Below are 20,094 nucleotides of genomic sequence, written 5' to 3' on the forward strand. Positions count from 1 at the left end.
GGAGTGGGGCTACCCCGAGAGGGGAAACCAGTGACTAGGAGGGCAACAACTAAGAGCAACATTGTCCAATAGAAATTTTGTGATGATAAAAATGGTCTATACCTGTACTGACCAATATGGCAGACATCAGTTACATGTGGCTAGCAAACACTTGAAATGTGGCTACTTGAAACTGAACTTTCAATTAAATTTCAATTTTAGGAGCCGAATGTGCTAGGGGCAATCCCTAGCACAGCACGGGGAGGCCCTGCTCGTCAGGACCAGCCAACTACTCCCATGTATGAGTACAAACTCGGGGGAGCCAGGTCTTCTTAATTGTCTAGAGAAACCGGAAATCCCAATCTTTGTGGAAACATCTTAATTTTTTTTTCTTTCTTAAAATCTTTACTTTTGAGACAGCACATAAGTATTACAGACACACATGAAAATCAATACAGGATCATAGCTGAAAGTGAAGACAATCTAGTCAGAAAGTTTTTATGCCTGTCAGCTAATGCTGAAGCTGAGTATGACATGCTGCAGGACTCAAAGGAATAGTAATTAGTATTCCTCTCCTTCTCCCTCAACAGAATCCACACCAAGCTCCTCATAATCCTTCTCAAGGGCAGCCATGTCCTCGCGGGCCTCCTTCTCCATGCCCTCACCTGCGTACCAGTGAACAAAGGCACGCTCGGCATACATCAGGTCAAACTTGTGGTCCAGGCGAGCCCAGGCCTCAGCGATGGCTGTGGTGTTGCTCAGCTTGCACACAGCTCGCTGGACTTTGGCCAGGTCCCCACCAGGTACCACAGTGGGAGGCTGGGGATTAATGCCAACCTTGAAGCCCGTGGGGCACCAGTCCACAAACTGGATGCTGTGCTTGGTCTTGATGGTGGCGAAGGCAGCATTGACATCTTTGGGAACCACGTCACCAGGGAACAACAGGCAGCAGGCCATGTATTTACCATGGCGAGGGTCACATTTCACCATCTGGTTGGCTGGCTCAGAGCAAGCAGTGGTGATCTCTGCTACAGAAAGCTGTTCATGGTAGGCTTTCTCAGCAGAGATGACAGGGGCATATGTGGCCAGAGGGAAGTGGATGCAGGGATAGGGCACCAGGGATCTGTCAGATCCACATTCAGGGCTCCATCAAACCTCAGAGAAGCAGTGATGGAGGACACTATCTGGCTAATAAGGCAGTTAAGATTTGTGTAGGTTGGGCGCTCAATGTCGAGGTTTCTACGACAGATGTCATAGATGGCCTCATTGTCTACCATGAAGGCACAATCAGAGTGCTCCGGGGTGGTGTGGGTGGTGAGGATGGAGTTGTAGGGTTCCACGACAGCTGTGGAAACCTGGGGGGCTGGGTAAATGGAGAACTCCAGCTTGGACTTCTTGCCATAATCGACAGACAGACGTTCCATCAGCAGGGAGGTGAGCCCAGAACCGGTTCCCCCACCAAAGCAGTGGAAAACCAAGAAGCCCTGAAGACCGGTGCACTGGTCAGCCAGCTTCTGAATTCAGTCCAAGACGAGGTCCATGATCTCCTTGCCAATGGTGTAGTGACCTCGAGCATAGTTATTGGCAGCATCTTCTTTGCCTGTGATGAGCTGCTCAGGGTGGAAGAGCTGGTGGTAGGTGCCAGTGCGAACCTCATAAATGACTGTGGGTTCCAGGTCTACAAACACTGCCCTGGGCACATGCTTGCTAGCGTCTGTCTCACTGAAGAAGGTGTTGAAGGAGTCGTCTCCTCCCCCAATAGTCTTGTCACTTGGCATCTGGCCATCAGGCTGGATGCCATGTTCCAGGCAGTAGAGCTCCCAGCAGGCATTGCCAATCTGGACACCAGTCTGGCCAAATGGATGGAGATGCACTCACGCGTGGCGGCTACGGGTCAGCAGGTGCAGGCAACAGGAGTAGACACGGGTCCCGGTTACCGTCCCCGACAAGCTAAGAGTCGAGGTAAGTGACGTACTCACACCTTAATTTTAAAAACAGCAAATCAGTCTAAGCAAACATCTATGGTACAGTTACGACCAATACGCGTCTCGTTTGCAATTACAGATCCACTCTCCTCAACTTGTTCTCTCCTGGATCCTGCTCCTTCCATCCTACCAGGAGAACATTTCCACAGTCTACCTTCATCAGCCATTTGCAACTTGGGTTTTCTTCTCCCAGCCTGTGAGGCTGGAAGAGCCACCACTTCATATCTCCTTAGACTCTGACCTCCCTCTTCAGAATCCTTCTTTGACCTCACCTCAGAAATGCACCCTCACTAACAAGAAGAGTAGAGCCACTTACTCCTATTACAATTCCTCTCTCCTAGTCTTCCCTGCAGAAACACCTGTAGAGAATTCCCCTAACATCTTTAGAACATCAAGAAAGTTCATTCTGTCTCGTAGTGTATGTTCTCAGATGGTAGAGAAAAAGCCTTTGGCTACTCCAATTCTACAGAGCAGTATTTTTCAAACGCTTTTTGAACGTAATGCATAGTAAGAGATACAGTTTACATTGCAGCTTATTATAGACATTCTGTACACACACACATTTAGAAAAGTTTCACAAAACTCATCTGTTGTTATTCTGTGTCATGCATTCTGATATTTTCTATTCTTCTCTTTTAACTTTTAAAATTTCTTTTAATACTGACCATAGTGTCCACTAATGGGTCCCAGTCCATAGTCTGAAAACATTGCTAATGAGTCCAGCCCATGTTTTGTAACCAAGAAAGAGTCATTGACTAATCTAAATGTTTTTATCATTTCCTTCAACAACCCTCAACTTCTTCCTGCCTCCCTGATACGCATACCCCATTAGTAGCAGTAAGTCAGAGACCAGCACAAATGAACTTATTTTCTAATGTGCTGGGGGTCTTTGTAGTCTCCACTTAAAGAACCTCATTACACACAGATTGTTCTTCATGGGAAGTGATTTACATTTAAAAAAAAGAAGAAGAAGAAGAAAAAGATCAAACAAGTATTTTCCCTTCACAGTATATTACTTCCTGCGATTCATCAAAATTCTTTTCATGGGTAAAGGTCACTTTTCATTTATATATGGCATCTGTGTATGCTTTGCTGAAAAGGGTGTGGCTCTCAAAACATAAATCAGGCCTTGTGTGTTGATGAAAAAACTTATGAAAAGCGATGAGAGGGAAGGGAGAGCAGTAATATGGTGAAAAGAGGTACAGATGCCATCAGACTTTCCAGAACTCAGCCCATCTGACTTCAAAAGGGAAAGATGCAAATAAAATACCTACACAGATTTATAGGAATCTGCATGCATTTGCCATGAGCTGTAATACTTTTCCTAAAGTATTTTGAAAAAAGAAAGAAAAGCATTTGTGTCTAATGTAAAGAGTCAAAAATTGATGTTAGTCCTGGAAACACTGAACTGACTCATTAGAAAGTCTTTTCTTTTTAATTAATTAATCAATTTATTTATTTTGGCTACATCGGGTCTTTGTTGCTTCAGACAAGCTTTCTCTAGTTGCAGCAAGTGGGGCTACTCTCTAGTTGTGGTGCACAGGCTTCTCATTGCAGGCTTCTCTTTGCAGGCTTCTCTTCCTGAAGAGCACAGCCTCAGTAGTTGTGGTACATGGGCTTAGTTGCTCTGAGGCATGTGGAATCTTCCCCAATCAGGGATCGAACCCATGTCCCCTGCAGGGAATTGGCAGGTGGATTCTTAACCAGAAAGCCTTGAAACAAGAAATCCATGCCCCATTTTTCCCCCATAAGGTAGTGGTTAACATTCTGGATACAGGATCTGAATGTCTAGGTTTGAATCCTGACCCTGCTGCTTTATCAGACATGTGATTTTGTACAAGTAGCTTACTTCTTATTGCTACCATTTCCCCAACGACATAACATGAAGAATCTCAGCACCATCCTCAGGAGGTTGTCTTGGGGATGGAATTGGCTCATATTTGGAAAGCATTGAGCCCTAGTGCCTGGTATATGGTAAGGACAATATAAGCCCTTGTTAAATCGTCTAAGAGAAGATTAAAATATATCAACTCTTCTGTCCCCTAACTTCAGGGCAGGAGAAATAGGAGAAATATTAAAAAAAAAAAAAAAAAAATGAGACTGAAGAAGTTATGTAACTGCTGTCCTGTTTGTTTATCTATGCACAGATTTGATACCCAAGGTGACAAAGCTTAAATGTCATCCTCTGTGAAAAATTATAAGCCATTTAGAAAGAACAAGAAGGAATAATATCTCAGTCCCTAAGCCAAGACAGAAAAGTGAACTGTGTGAAAAACATAAAACAGAGCTGTTCGTGATACCTGAAGGCCAGACAAGGCAGAGAGACCACCCAGTGTCAGCCGAGGAAGAAAGAACTGAGAAAGCTAAATAGCTAAACCTAGGGTGAGTGGGAAGGAAATCGGCATACCAGACACAATTTGGGAGGACAGTTAAAAGCCACTCGGGCAAAATTTGTTTTAAAAAAATTTCCTGGGATAGAGCTTACAGAAATGAATGATGATATGTGCAAAAGTCTACTGAAACGAGTAAAATTAAAAACCGTAAAAGGGGCGCCTATCTAAGTGTGGTCCTGGCAAATTGTCTGGAGAGCTAAGAAATGTATTTCACTGAAAGATATGCTCTCTAAGATAATAAAAATAGAAATGAAAGAGGGACTCTGGATTACTCAAAAATACCCTGCAATGCTGTGTTCTCGGTTTCCTAAAAGCTGTATATGGAAGCCTTATGTGGGTGTATGTGTGTATACGTGTGTATGTGTATGTACCCACAAAATGTTTCCATATTCAACATACGCATACATATATACAAATAAAGAAATATCTCCTTTTTAAAAAACTTCTTTTTAAGTGACACCAAGAGGTAAGAAGCTCACCCAGAACCAACTGACTATTGGCGTTAAACTAAACAAAACCCACACCCTGGAAAACACAGAAATCATGACAACTTTGGGTATAGGGTCTACTTCCCTAAAGATGACTGGTTTTAAACAGTTACAAAGATGGCCTGAGCCTGAAAGAGAGGCCTCTGGGCTTGAGCAGCGAACACCATGGGTCACAGACAGCCGCTTGGATGTCAATAGCAGCTTTGTGCAGACAGCGCGGCGCCTCTGACCATACGGAGCGCCTCGGTTTGTCCAGCGGCATCCCGCCCTGACCCGTGAGGGCAGCCCCACAGCCCGCGGCGGAGGTGCGGGACGGGCCGATGCCGCAGACGGCTTCTGGCCTCTGAAGGTCAACCCCACTCAGAGTCAGCTATGGAAGGAAAGGAAGTCCAGTCTCAGGCTCACCACTGGCTTTGCTTTTTGTCTCTCTTCCTTCCCCACCTTTCCTCCTGGGTCCCTTCAAACCCCAGATTGCTTCCTTCTTTCCTTCTTTCCCTCCCTTTCTTCCCCCCTTCCTCTTTTCTATAAACATCTCTCTCTCCCTGTTGACATCCTCAGGCCCGTTAGAGCGTGCGCTGCTTTCCACTTCCTCTCCCTTCTCGGTCTCTCTTTCTCTCCTCACTCAGGCACTTTTCCCAGATGCTGCTCACTCTCTCCCAAATGTATTGATAGTTTCTGCAGAGCATCAGAATCACCAGCTCTGGTGAAATCCCAGCCAACAATTTCATTGTCTCCAGACATTCTGAGGGAAAAACAAAAGGTGGCGGGGCCACCCATTAGTTGGGCTTGAAGTCTCTCCCACCATCACTTTGAATCCTGCGATTTCTTGGAAGTGTGAAAAAAATTCTCCCGGTCTCTCTCTCTCCTGCGTTACCCGGCAATGGTGCCAGACGCTGCTGCCTGCCTAACTTCACTGGGGGCCCCTCCATCTTCAAAATCGGGCGAGTCTCGCTCGAGTTGTGTCCCACTAACATGCTGCTTTCGTCATCCCATTTCCTTCTCTGACTCTCCTTTTAGGACCTTTGGGGTTCTACACAGCCCACTCGAATAGTCCAAGATAATCTTTCCATCTCAAGATTCTTAACTTAATCATGGCTGCACAGTTCCTTTGGCCATAAAAGTAACATAGTCACATAAAAGTGACATAATCCTCAGGTTCTGAGATTAGGGTATGGACATCTTTGAGGGGGTTATTATTCTACCTACCACAGGACTCATAAAATGTTTCCATTTCTTTTAAAATCACAAAGAAAAAGACTTTCAGGTAGAAGAAAATGGTTTAACATCGACTATTAATATATTTGTCTTTATACCATAGTATGCGTATGTTAATAGATCAGTTGTTCCTGGCTCTTTGCGACCCCATGGACTGTAGCTCACCAGGCTCTTCTGTCCATGGAATTCTCCAGGCAAGACTACTGGAGTGGGTTTACTATTCCCTTTTCCAGGGGATCTTCCCAACCCAGGAATCGAACTTGGGTCTCCCACATTGCAGGCAGACTCTACTGTCTCAGCCACCAGGGAAGCCCTCTTCAGACCAATAGGGGAAGATGTAATTTTTAATATTAAAGAGGAAATGGGTCCCCAAATTTAAAAAATGCTTGTCTCAATGCAACATATAGGCCAATTCCTGCAGTATGGCCAAAGCAGCTTCTATGATAAGGGGATTGCAGTGGAGAGCACAGGCCTTGAAATCGTAAGAGGTAGGCCCTGGCCTAGCACTGCCATTAATAATTTATCTCAGCTAGATTTTTACCAAGGAAATAATGTTCTGATGAAAAACACAGTTTATTAGCAGCCTCTGGGATAGCACAGTGGTTACAGTAAGGGGTTTGTAGCCAGACAGAACCAGAGTCACATTATGCCTCATTCACTCATACTTGTGTGACCTTGTAAATTACATAACCTTCACAAGCATCAGTTTCTTCATATAGGATAACGCATCCTCATGGGAATAATGTGAATAAGTGGGATAAGGTATACAAAGTGCTCCTCACAGGACCAGGTACACAGTAAGCACTTAGTAAGTGGCTGCTACTGTTGTCACTATGTATTACTTTTATTATTACTGTCGATATTATTAAATAATAGTTATTATAGTTTTGTCTGTATAGTTAAAAAATCACATAATCTTCTTCAAGCAATTTTTAACTTGAAAAAGCACAAATCAGCGGGGATAAGAATCTGGTGGCGGGGTGGGAGGCTCAGGTGGGAGGGAATATATGTCTACATATAGCTGATTCACACTGCTGTATGGCAGAAACTAATATAACATTGAAAGCAATTATAGTCCAATTAAAAATAAATAAATGAAAAGGAACAACAATAAAAGAACCTAGAGGGTCCACATGTAGAAGCTGGATAGATTTGTTTCTGGCAATGATCCGGACCCAAAAAAGTAAACTGTTCTGAGCAGATTGAACGGCAGCCTGCCTTACTCTTTAGGGTGCAATGCCTGAATTAGATGATTCTATCAGGCCAATGGACATTCTAGTGCAGAAAATGAAAAAGAGCCAACCTCCTTCCAAGACACACATTCTAAAGTCTAGAGCTATGCTGTCCAACACACACATGTGGCTACTTAAATTTAAGTTGATTAAAATGAAAAATCCAGGTCCTCAGTCACACTGGTACATTTTAAATAGTAAAGACCCATGCGTGGCTAGCTGTTTCTAGAGTGTATGATGCAGACATAGAATTTTCCACTGACAGAACCTCTATCGCATGGTGCTGATCTAGTCTAAAGTATTAGTTGCTCTAAAAACCGATGTGTGTGCTAAGTTGCTTCAGTAGTGTCTGACTCTTTGCAACCCCATGGACTGTAGCCTGCCAGGCTCCTCTGTCCATGGAATTTCCCAGGCAAGAATACTGGAGTGGGTTGCCTTGCCCTCCTCCAGGGGATCCTCCTGACCCAGGGACTGAACATGCATCAGGTCTCCTGCATTAGCAGGCAGGCTCTTTACCACTAGTGCTACCTGGGGAGCCCCCAAAATCTATGTAAATAAGTTCAAGTACTATTTAATATGATCTAACTTGCAACTATGCAATCTAGTGGATCATAGGTCTTAGATCATTAAGTCTTAAAAATACCAAGAAGATTGATCTCTTCTTCCATTTCAACTAGATGATTTACTCCTTTATTACAGATCTTTTACAAGCATTCATAGGGATCCATGTTATAAAACTTAACATTCAAAAAACTAAGGTCACAGCATCTGGTCCCATCACTTCATGGCAAATAGATGGGGAAACAATGGAAACAGTGAGAGACTTTATTTTCTTGGGCTCCAAAATCACTGCACATGGGGACTGCAACCATGAAAGTAAAAGACGCTTGCTCCTTGGAAGAAAAGTTATGACCAACCTAGACAACATATTAAAAAGCAGAGACATTTCTTTGCCAACAAAGGTCCATCTAGTCAAAGCTATGGTTTTTCCAGTAGTCATGTATGAATGTGAGAGTTGGACTCTAAAGAAAGCTGAGTACTGAAGAATTAATGCTTTTGAACTGCGGTGTTGGAGAAGACTCTTGAGAGTCCCTTGGACTGCAAGGAGATCCAACCAGTCCATCCTAAAGGAAACCAGTCAATCCTGAATATTCATTGGAAGGACTGATGCTGAGGCTGAAACGCCAATACTTTGGCCACCTGATGCAAAGAACTGACTCATTGAAAAAGACCCTGATGCTGGGAAAGATTGAAGGCAGGAGGAGAAGGGGACGACAGAGGAAGAGACAGTTGGATGGCATCACTGACTCAATGGACATGAGTTTGAGCAAGCTCTGGGAGTTGGTGATGGACAGGAAAGCCTGGCATGCTGCAGTCCATGAGGTTGCAAAGAGTCAGACATGACTTAGCAACTGAACTGAACTGATATTATCATGTTGGCTTGAATTCTGTAGTTATGATTATATAACAAATAAAGCCCCACTACTGATGTATTCAGGTAATTTAAGGAAAAACAGAACACAAAGAGTAACCTAATATATCAAACTAAATGTTTAACCAAAAAGTTGGATTATTTAAATTTTCATTAGTCTTGGCTTTCAAACATGTTATTGCAACTCACAGGGAGAAATACATTTTCTAATACAATCTATGTGCAAGCAACACACTAAACAATAGAAACAAAATTTCATCCAACACAGCAAACCCGTACTGCAGGTGGTAAATTCTGATAGCTTCTATTTCTTCCTCTTCCTCTTCTTTCTCACTCCCCTCCTTCCCCTTGTCCTTCCTTTAGTGTTGGCTATCTACTACACTGATTTCATGACTCACAAAGGGGTCATTATCTGTAGTTTGAAAAACACTGATCTAGGCTGTAAGCTCAAATGCTTAAAGCTGTGGAGTAAGTAGCATATATGAATAGAAAGAGCTATGTGGGGATGATGGGAAATGGAGGGCATATCGCCCCTGAAAGGGCACAGTGGTTCTTTGGCTCCAGCCAATCTTTCCCATGTAGGAATACAGGTCTCTGTTGCTAGAATTTATGATTGTTCAAGAAAAGCCTAGTATCCAGATATTTTTGTGAGGCTTCACAATTTAAAGGTGTAGTACATAATTCATAAAAATTTTAAATGCTTGCCAGCTGAACAAAACAAATATCTCATGTGGTATTGGTCTGATTAAGGATGCTGCTGCTAAGTCGCTTCAGTTGTGTCCGACTCTATGCGACCCCACAGACGGCAGCCCACCAGGCTCCCCCGTCCCTGGGATTCTTAAATTTTCTTTTTTTCCTCTTAAGGAGAATCTAGACTCCCCATAAAGGGGTATAGCACAATCCTCTGTCTTCTCACGACCTGATGGTGAATAAAAACAGGATCTCATCTGAAGAAGGGAGTTGCAACTGATATTCTCTCTTTGAATGAGGCCAGGCTGGGTCCCGTCTGAGAGGACAGAGAAGCTAAACAGCAGGTCTTGCTCAACACAGTCCCTCAGTAGTGGCCATTGGGCTCTCTGTCTTTGAAGGTCGGCTTAAGTAGTTCCCTTACCTAGACTGACCAGGCATCCAGGGTACAAATACTTAGTCAATCACTTTAAAACAACTATAGGTAAAACTTAAATTTCAAACACAAATCTCATTACTGTATAATTAAGAGATTGAATCAGCAGTCTACTTTATATTCAAGGCCTCTAGACTTCATTAAACTATGTAAAATGGTTAATAGTCAAATATTTTTTTAAATGAACTTCTATTTTGGAAAAGAAACTATAGAAAAGCTGCAAAAATTGTCTGAAAGCATTCTGTATATACCCACTGTTTCCCCTAATGTTAACAGATGATATAAGCATGGCACATTTGGCATACTACAACACTAATGTGAGTACATTACTACTAACCAAGCTATTTTATTTGGATTTCATAATTTTTTTCACTAGTCTCTTTTTTCTGTTTCAGGATGCAATCTAGCAAACTCGTATTTAGTAGGACTTTTTAACCTATGCTAAAAAAAAAAAAAAAATTTATATAGTTTCACTTAATACTTTAGGACAGTAAGGAGATCAAACCAGTCAACCCTAAGGGACGTCAACCCTGAATACTCATTGGAAGGATGGATGCTAAAGCTAGAGCTCCCATACTTTGGCCCCCTGATTCAAAGAGCCAACTCATTGGAAAAGACCCTGATGCTGGGAAAGATTGAAGGCAGAAGGAGAAGAGGGCAGAAGAGGAGGAGATGTTGGATAGCATCACCGACTCGATGGACATCAACTTGGGTGAACTCCAGGAGATGGTGGGATAGGGAGGCCTGGTGTGCAGTCCATGGTGTCTCAAAGGGTCGGACACAACTTAGCGACTGAACAACAGCAATACTTTAGCAAACAGTCTAGCAACCAAAGAAGAAAAACCTTGTTACAATGCATCCATTCGGCCCTAGGGAGGAGGTCTCTTTGGGACTCCACATCAACACACATCCATTGCCAAAGTGAGATGCTAATCTCATCTAGAATCTAGACAGAGTCACTGACTTCTGAGTCTCTGCCCACTGAAGGGCATGTGCTAGGTGCCCAATAAACACATGCTGAATATCTACTGCTTGTCAACAAACAAGAATTCCATACCTAAAAATCCCTACAAAGACAGAAAACCACTTCCTGCCCAGAAATTGCTCTTGATTAATTTCATTATCCATCTAGAACTAACACCATTTGAATATTAAAGCTTGTGTTAGCTTTCTAGGGCTGCTATAACAAAGTACTACAGTCTGGGTGGCTTAAACAAAGGAAATTAGTTTTCTCACAGACCAGGAGGCCAGAAGTCTGAGATTATGGTGTCCGCAGGGTTGGTTTCATCTGAAATCTCGCACCTTGGCTTGAAGACGGCCGTGTCCTTTTCTCCTTGTGTCTTCTCACGGTTTTCCTCTGCACATGCCTGTGTCCCAAGTTCCTCTTCTTACAAGGACCCCAAACCACCAGGTTTGGGGCCCCCACTAAGCAGCCAGAAGTTACTTTCTGTGTATATGTTTGAGTAACTGGAGAAAAATAAAGGCCCTTCCCAACAACTTGCAAAACAGGAGAGTGGGTATGAAGGTGGTGTTGCTCATAGGGTCAAAGGGCAGTGCCTAAAGCCCTTTCATCACTGAAATCTTGTGTTTCGAAGAATGTAGATGGGTCTGAAGCACATTTTCCTAATGTGTCTGTCTGCGCAGGCGCAGGGGAAGTGTTACACCTTATTAAAAGCTTATCTTCAAGGCTGTCCATGATGGGTGTTTGGAGACTTGGAAGAATGAAAACAATCACAGCACGCAGACGTTACCAGACAGGCAGGGGTCTGAAAGAAAAATTACATAATGAACAGGCCAAAGGCACCAGGGGCAGGAATCTGAGGTGTAAGCCTTCCATGCAGGCACGTTTATAAAGAGAGGCTGCAGGGGGAGAGCAATTCACCAGGAAGAGGCCAGGACAAAAATGGGTCCAGGAAAGCTGCCCAGGGACCTGGGAGGAAAGGGAGAGTGGCCGCCAATGAGCTGGCTGGGCTGTCATTAGCCCAGAATTATCAGGCACCTGAAACAACAAGGTGAAGAATGTGACCCGAACGATACATGAAATATTTGGTTAGGAAACTGCGTGCTGGGAGAAAGACCTAAGAAAGAGTTAAATTGGGTCGCTTACCTTTGCTGATTGCAGAAGGAAAGGGCAATCGTTCAAGCAAAGCCTTTGGGCTGGGGGAAATTCTTTTTACTAACATGCTGAAGAAGAGTGATAGGAGACGGGGGAGGAGAGGGCAGGGCCCCTAGACTGACAGATTTCTTGGTGTGGGCCCGGCAGAGGGCAGGGGGAGGAATCTGGGGGACAGGTTGGGCCTCAGCCCCTCCCTGCATGGGCCCACAGCCCTGCCTGCTTAGGCATCCGGATTCCAGGCCTTGAGTCCAGGACAAAGGGACCCTCCCCCCTTGTCAGCCTTCCTGTTCCTGGGATTGTGTGGCCCGGCCCTTTGATCAAGCTAAGGGCATTATGTCTGCGGACAACTGCTTTAAATACGAAGGTTTCAGGGCTGGCTCTCAGGTCCCCTTCGAGTTCCCAGGCAAATGGATTATGCATGACTTCTTAAGATTTCTGCTTTTCCCTCTGAAGTAACCAGGTCTCTAAACAAAGCGTTCGGACGCTCTCTCAACCCTTCGAAGGAAGGTGGTGTTAAAATGTGGGCCTAGTGGATACATTCCCATTATAAACTCTCCATCTTTAAAGTGGCTGTGGCTTAAATGCTTTTTATGAATTCCCACAATCGAATGAGAATCACCCACGCCCATAGTGAATCTATGGAAAGATGCACTTAACGTAACAGGCTGGGAGCCAGGACTCCTGGTTCCAGACCTGGCTCCACAGCTTCCTGTCTGAGTCATTTCTAGGCATTCAGTCCCTCTAGGTCTGAGTTTTCACTCTTTAAAAAATTAGAAGTTTAAACTTGGCAAGCTCTGGGAGCTAGGTTTTAAAATCCTATGATTCCTTCATTGAAATATGTGCTTTGACCCAGCAATGACATAAATACAATGTAGTTCATTGGCTTCAAGAAGTAGGTAAATAGAAAAAGGAAAATCAACAACTTCAAAAACTGTTTCCGATGGTGACATGTTTCTCCACAACTTACTGATTTAATAAAAAGTTGGTGTCTTAACAAAGTTGGATGCAATGTCTCTAGATGACACTTTATGATTTTGTTGGAGAAAATACAATGACAACCCTATTCTAGAAGGATCCTTTTCTCTTGCTCCTTGGATCACTTCTCTTTCTAGTGAAGGGGAATCCCCTTCCTCGTGGCAGTAGCATAAGAAGTTGCAAGGCAAGAGAAACAGACATGAGATCTCCCGAGAACTGTTGAAGATTCAACATAAAATTGCATTCTTTTAACAGAGCAACCTATCCAGAACTATTTCTGAAAGTAGCTTTGCTAAGTAATGATTGGATTAAGCACATTTGAAGAAATGTTGAAATTCTTAGAGTTGTTTTATCATCATTATTGGTGACAGAATTTCATGTCTTCTATTAACTGAACTCAAAGAAATTATTCTAGTCTTACGTATCAGAATTTTTAAGAGTTCAGAAGCTCACTAAGTGTCTTTCCTTCAGGATTGCATGGGAGTAGTTTCTGGACATCAGAATCTCAGGATTTATCTAATTCCTTTCCTGATCTTTGCTTTTAGCTTCTAAAAAGTGCTGTGAGACTTTGCAATATCTCCGTGCTTTTATTGCAATAAAATTCACGATGAACTAGAGGGATGACTTTAAATTTCTGAAGAAAGCCCTTGTCCCTACCCCAGGGCCCTATTTTGATCTTTAGATCTTATCCAGAGTCAAGACTCCATCCATTCTCACGAGCCATCACTTTATGAGGCTGATGTCTAAATCTCTGCATCCTGATTCAATTTCTTTCTTGAGCCCATCTTATTGTACAAAAACATTTCCACTTGGAGATTCCTCAGGGATGCTAAGTTCAAGTACTGAAGACTAATTTGTGACTTTCCCTCCAACAAGCAGGCTCCCTGATACCCTTTATTCTATCATGGTAACTCAGTTCTCCTCGCCACCAGACTTTACTTGACATCACCACTAACTAGTCCTCTCTCTTGCTTGCAGTTCAGTCATCAGGTCATGTCAGTTCTTCCTCCTCAGTGTCTTTTCCATACATCCTTTCTGGCCAATTCTCATTGTCATCACCTTGGCCTGAATCCTTATCCTCTGATTTTTGTTTGCCATTTTTTGCCCAGCCATCATGTAAATTCACTTCCAATGGATTCATTCACTCAACAAATATCTGTTGAGTGTCTTCTCTGTTGCCTTCATCTACCATCTATTGACATCTATGGAATTAAGATGCAAATTCCTGAACCCAACAATCAGCCCCCCATCTCCCTGCTTAAACGTGGCCTCCACTCACTCTTCTCATATGCACCTGTCCTCCCCAGGCAAACAGTTCCACTCAGCTTCCTCTGAAATTATTTAGAGCATTCCCCTTCCTGCCTGGAAGTTCTTTCTTCTTTCCTTGCTTAAGAGTAACCATTTCTCTTATGGTCGCTGTACCATTCAGTCAGTTCCTGTAACTTGATGGTTACTCTGTTGCCCTCACAGCTGGCTCTTGCAAAATTATATTCCTGTCTATATTTTCTATGTCTCGTTGCTCCAAGTGGCCTGTGAGCACCTCAAGAGAAAGATCCAATGATTGCTCACAGCTTTGTGATCTATTATCCTATGGAATAAATTGCAAGAAGGAAGGAAAATGAACAGTTATTAAGTGCCTACAGTATACCAAAAACTCTTCTGTGTTGGGTGTTTTTGTTTTTGTTTTCCTTTCAACATCTCACTTAGCGCTCTGATCCCAGGGTTGGCAAGCTAAAGCCTGTGAGCCAAATTTAGCCCATCTGTTCTTATAAAGCATTACAGAAACAGAGCCACATCCATCATGTACATTTTGTCTATGGCAACCTTTGTACTACACTGGTGGAGCTGAGTAGCTGTGGCAGAGACTGCATGGCCAGCAGAAGCTAAAATATTTACTCTTTCTCTCTCTTTAAGAAAAAGTTTGCTAGGACTTCCCTGGTGCTCCAGTGGTGAGGAGTCTGCCTGCCAGTGCACGGATGCAGGTTAGCTCCCTGGTCCTGGAAGATCCTACATGCCTAGGAGCAACTGAGCCCATGAGTCACAACTACCGAGCCTGCTCTAAAGCCTGTGCTCCACAACGAGAAGCCGCCACCATGACAAATTCTGTGCACCACATCTGGAGAGGAGCCCCTGCTCGCCGCAACTAGAGAAAGGCTGCATGCAGCAATGAAGACTGAGCCCAGCCGAAAATAATTTTTAAGACAGAATAGAAAAAGTTAGCTGTCTCAAAATAAAAGCAGAGACGGTAAGATCTGTTATCAACTGTTTCTATAGGTGAGGACACAGAAGTTCAGAGAGTCTGAGTAAATTGTTTAAGGTCACACAGCTAGTAAAGAACCCAGCAAAAATGTCAAGCCAGGTCTATGTGATTCTAGAACTCACAAGCTTTTCATCCGACCACAGGATATACACGGGAGATGAGAGTGAAGCTATCATCTATGTAATATTCCATGGCTCATCTTCATAGTTTTGCAGGAAGCAATCCAGTAGCTGGAATTGCCTGGATTTTCAGACACATATCAAATCCCTATTACTGACCACATTAACATTATTTTAAAAGACATTTTCAGGGATTTCCCACCATAGAGTTACCTCCCACTCCTATAATTTCTTCCAGAAGGACATGACTCCTTGAGGGCTGGAGCCAGATCTTGTTCCCTGAACCTTCAAGGTAGACCTGGCACATAATAAACCCCAACATGTGCAAGTTGCAGGATATCCATTTTCAGGAATGACTTATTTTGAGAAAGATAAGTGCTTTTCACAACTACCAGATTCAGTAAAGTTAGTATGGAAAAGCTCCCACTGTGGGGTCACTGACCACCTAGATTCAACTCCTGTGCTGTTACTTACTAGCTGTACTATTATGGGCAAGATGCCTAATCCATGTGGACTTTTGTATTTTTATCTGCAAAATGAGAATCATATAGTTATTTTGATGAGATAAAATAAGACAAGTAAAGCACTTACGGCAATTCTTGGCACAGTAGGTCATCAGCCTAGACATAAGTTGTTATTATCATTGGCTAAAATCTTTGCATCAGTGCTCAAAAACTTAAATTCATCTTTGAAGAGCATAGAATCACACAGGAATGGAAAAGACAGCAAAAACAAATAAACGTGGAAAGGAGACAAGAGACAGATGATGATGAAAACAAAGAAGTCCTTCCTCTGATTTATCTCTGAAAAAATATTTTTAGAAAATCTTTTTTTATCAGTGTATAAAGATACTTGTATTCTCAGGAAAATATCCGCTCTACAAAGGGAAATGAGGGAAAGGAAACATTTCTCAAACAATAGTTTCAGAAGACAAGCTCCAAATATTAGTACAAAGAGGGGGGTTGAAGAGTTTCTAAAGCAGCACACTTAGTCATGTTAATTATTGCATATAATAGCCAGCAATGCCCAAACTGGCTCCTCACTGAGATTCACATCATTACCCTGAAGTAATTAAGCTTCTGCCAAGATCCCACATCATTTGAATCAGTTCTACCTGGAAAAGCTATTAGAGTTATAATCATGCCCCATTTGAAGTCTTGACTTCATGAAAATGATTGAGAGCTTGTTGAATGAGGCAAAATTTGTCTCAGCCTCCAAGGGAGGAAAGGATTGGAACTGCTGCTGATGGCAGGCATCAGTCACTGAGTTATAAGCTCGGGTCCTTTCTGCCGACTCTCAGAAATCCAATACAGAATGAGTCCCTTATGGATGCTCAGATTATTCTTGGATCACATCATTAAGATGTGATTCCCATTGATTTCCTGTTGCCTTAACTTTTTGTTTAACTGTAGAAGTCTGCACTCTATCTAAAATGTTGTTTAAAAGACACACACACACACACACAAGATGGGGAGTGGGAACAATTGCTCAAACTCTAAATTTCTCCTCTCTCCAAGTTTCTCTTTCCTCCAGAATATAAAATTATCCTCTTTGCACACACTTTATTCTTTAGTAATTTGGTTTTATATATTAATTAAGTGATTTCAAATGACACAAAAACAGAAGTCTATGCTTTCTCTAGTTTTATAAAATTTAGTCTTTGGAGTTGGAAAACGCATTTGTTCTCTACAATGGGTCATGAATATTCTGGAGCAGCTACCAGCAAAAGGAAGTGAGATTTGCCAATATGGTTGCTACTCTGCTCTCATGACATGAGTCTTCATAACAGGCCTCTGAGAACCCCAGAGGGATCCACAAAGTCTGGTACCAACCTTCCCACATCAAACTATCAGAAAGAGAAATTAAGAAAATTATCTTTCCAATTGCATCACAAAAAATAAAATACCTAGGAATAAATCTAACCAGAGGAAATGAAAGACTTATACTCAAAAAACTGTAAGACTTTGGTGAAATAAATTGAAAATACAAACAAATTCACATTTATGTATTAAAAGAATTAATATTGTTAAAATGACCATACTACCCAAGGCAATCTACAGATTCAATGCAATCCTTAACAAAATATCAATGGCATTTTCATAGAAATAGAAAGCATAATTTTAAAATTTGTACAGAAACACAAAAGGACCCCAAATAGCCAAAGAAATTTTGAGAAAGAAAAACATAGTTAGAATCACCCTCCTCACTACAATTGACTCAAATTCATTCCTTTCTATGGCTGAGCAATATTCCATTGTTTTGTATCACAACTTCTTTAACCTATTATACAGAGTGAGGTTAGAAAGAGAAAAATAAATATCATATATTATTACATATATACGGGATCTAAGAAAATACTGAAAGTGTTAGTCACTCAGTCATATCCAACTCTTTGTAACCCCATGGACTATATATAGCCCTCCAGGCTCCTCTGTCCATGGAATTCTCCAAGCAAGAGTACTGGAGTGGGTAGCCATTGCCTTCTCCAGGGGATCTTCCCAACCCATGGATCAAACCCAAGTCTCCTGCATTGCTGGCAGATTCTTTGCCATCTAAGTCACCAAGGAAGCCCCACTGATGAACCTATTTACCGAGAAGAAACAGAGACAAAGATGTAGAGAATGGTCTGGTGGGCACAACAAGGGAAGGAGGGGATGAGACAAATTGAGAAAGTGGCACTGACATGTATTACACTATCATATATAAAATTGATAACTAGTGGGGACTGCTATATATAATACAGGGAGCCCAGCCTGGTGTTCCGTGATGACCCAGAGGGGTGAAATGGGGGAAGGGGTGGCCTAAGAGGGAGGGAATATATATTTAATTATGACTGATTCATGTTGATGTGTGGCAGAGACTATCATAACATTGTAAAGCAATTATCCTCCAATTTAAAAAAGAAAAAATGAAGAAGAAGAACAAAGCTAGCGGTATCATACTCTGATTTCACACTATTCATCAAAGCTACAGTAATCAAAACAGTATTTATTGGCACAAAAACATATACATAGATCAATGGGATAGAATAGGGAGCCAGAAATAAACCCACACTTATATGATCAATTAACTTGCAACAAAGGTGGCAAGAATATACAATGTGGAAAAGACAACCTCTTCAATATGTGGTATTGGGAACATGCGATAGTTACATGCAGAAGAATCAAATGGGACTGCTTTCTCACACCATATACAAACAAGCAAAACTCAAAATGGATTAAAAGCTTTAACATAAGACTTGAAACCACAGAATTCCTAGAAGAAAATGTAGGTAGTACACTCTTTGACATCAGCTTTAGCAGTATATTTTTGGATCTCTTTCCTCAGGCAAGAAAAACAAAAGCAAAAATAAACAAATGTGACTTCATCAAACTAAAAAGCTTTTGCACAGTGAAAGAAGCTATCTATGAAACAAAAAGGTATCCTACTGAATAGGAGAAGATATTTGCCAATGATATATCTCATAAGGGGTTGATATCTAAGATATGCAAAGAACTTATACAATTCAGCATCCCCCGCAAAAGAGAAAGCTGATTTAAAAATTGGCAGAGGACATGACTATGAATAGACATTTTTCAAAGAAGACATACAGATGGCCAATAGACACATGAAAAGATACTCAACGTCACTAACCATTAGTGAAATGTAAATAAAAACCACAATGTGACACCATCTAACACCTATTAGAATGGCTATCATCAAAAAGACAATAAAAATACAAGTGTTGGTGAGGATGTGGAATAAAGGGAATCCTTGTATACTGTTGACAAGAATGTAAAGTAGTGCAGCCACTGTGGAAAACAGTATGTAGATTCCTCAAAAAATTAAAAATAAGATGGTTGTATGATTGAGCAATTTCACTTCTTAATATTTACTTGAAGAAAATGAAAACACTAATTTGAAAAGATATATGAACTCCCATGTTCGTTGCAGCATTATTTACAATAGCCTAAATATGAAACCAACCAAAGTGTCCACTGATAGATGAATGGAAGAATATGTGATGTATGTGAGTATTCATAACGGTGGTGTATGGGATATATACATATGTTATATATATATATACATACAATGGAATACCACTTAGCCATAAAGAATGAAATTATGTTATTTGTGACAACATGGTTGGATCTAGAGGGTATTCAGTTCAGTTCAGTCACTCAGTCGTGTCCGACTCTTTGTGACCCCATGAATCGCAGCACACCAGGCCTCCCTGTCCATCACCAACTCCCGGAGTCCACCCAAACCCATGTCCATTGAGTCGATGGTGCCATCCAGCCATCTCATCCTCTGTCGTCCCCTTCTCCTGCCCTCAGTCTTTCCCAGCATCAGGGTCTTTTCCAATGAGTCAGCTCTTCACATCAGGTGGCCAAAGTATTGGAGTTTCAGCTTCAGCATCAGTCCTTCCAATGAACACCCAGGACTGATCTCCTTTAGGATGGACTGGTTGGATCTCCTTGCAGTCCAAGGGACTCTCAAGAGTCTTCTCCAACACCACAGTTCAAAAGCATCAATTATTCGCACTCAGCTTTCTTCACAGTCCAACTCTCACATCCATACATGACCACTGGAAAAACCATAGCCTTGACTAGATGGAACTTTGTTGGCAAAGTAATGTCTCTGCTTTTTAATATGCTGTCTAGGTTGGTCATAACTTTCCTTTCAAGGAGTAAGCATCTTTTAATTTGCTGCAATCACCATCTACAGTGATTTTGGAGTCCAGATAAACAAAGTCAACCACTGTTTCCCCATCTATTTGCCATGAAGTGATGGGACC

The 20,094-nt window shown here is 42.1% G+C and overlaps 1 pseudogene; it reads right to left on the bottom strand.

Annotated features, from left to right (window-relative positions):
• Positions 1 to 407: 407 nt before the first annotated feature.
• LOC133071931 (tubulin alpha-1B chain-like) lies at positions 408 to 1,959 on the bottom strand (annotated as a pseudogene).
• Between the last annotated feature and the right edge of the window lie 18,135 nt (positions 1,960 to 20,094).

Source organism: Dama dama, chromosome 17, assembly GCF_033118175.1.
Source record: "Dama dama isolate Ldn47 chromosome 17, ASM3311817v1, whole genome shotgun sequence".
Lineage (NCBI taxonomy): Eukaryota > Metazoa > Chordata > Mammalia > Artiodactyla > Cervidae > Dama > Dama dama.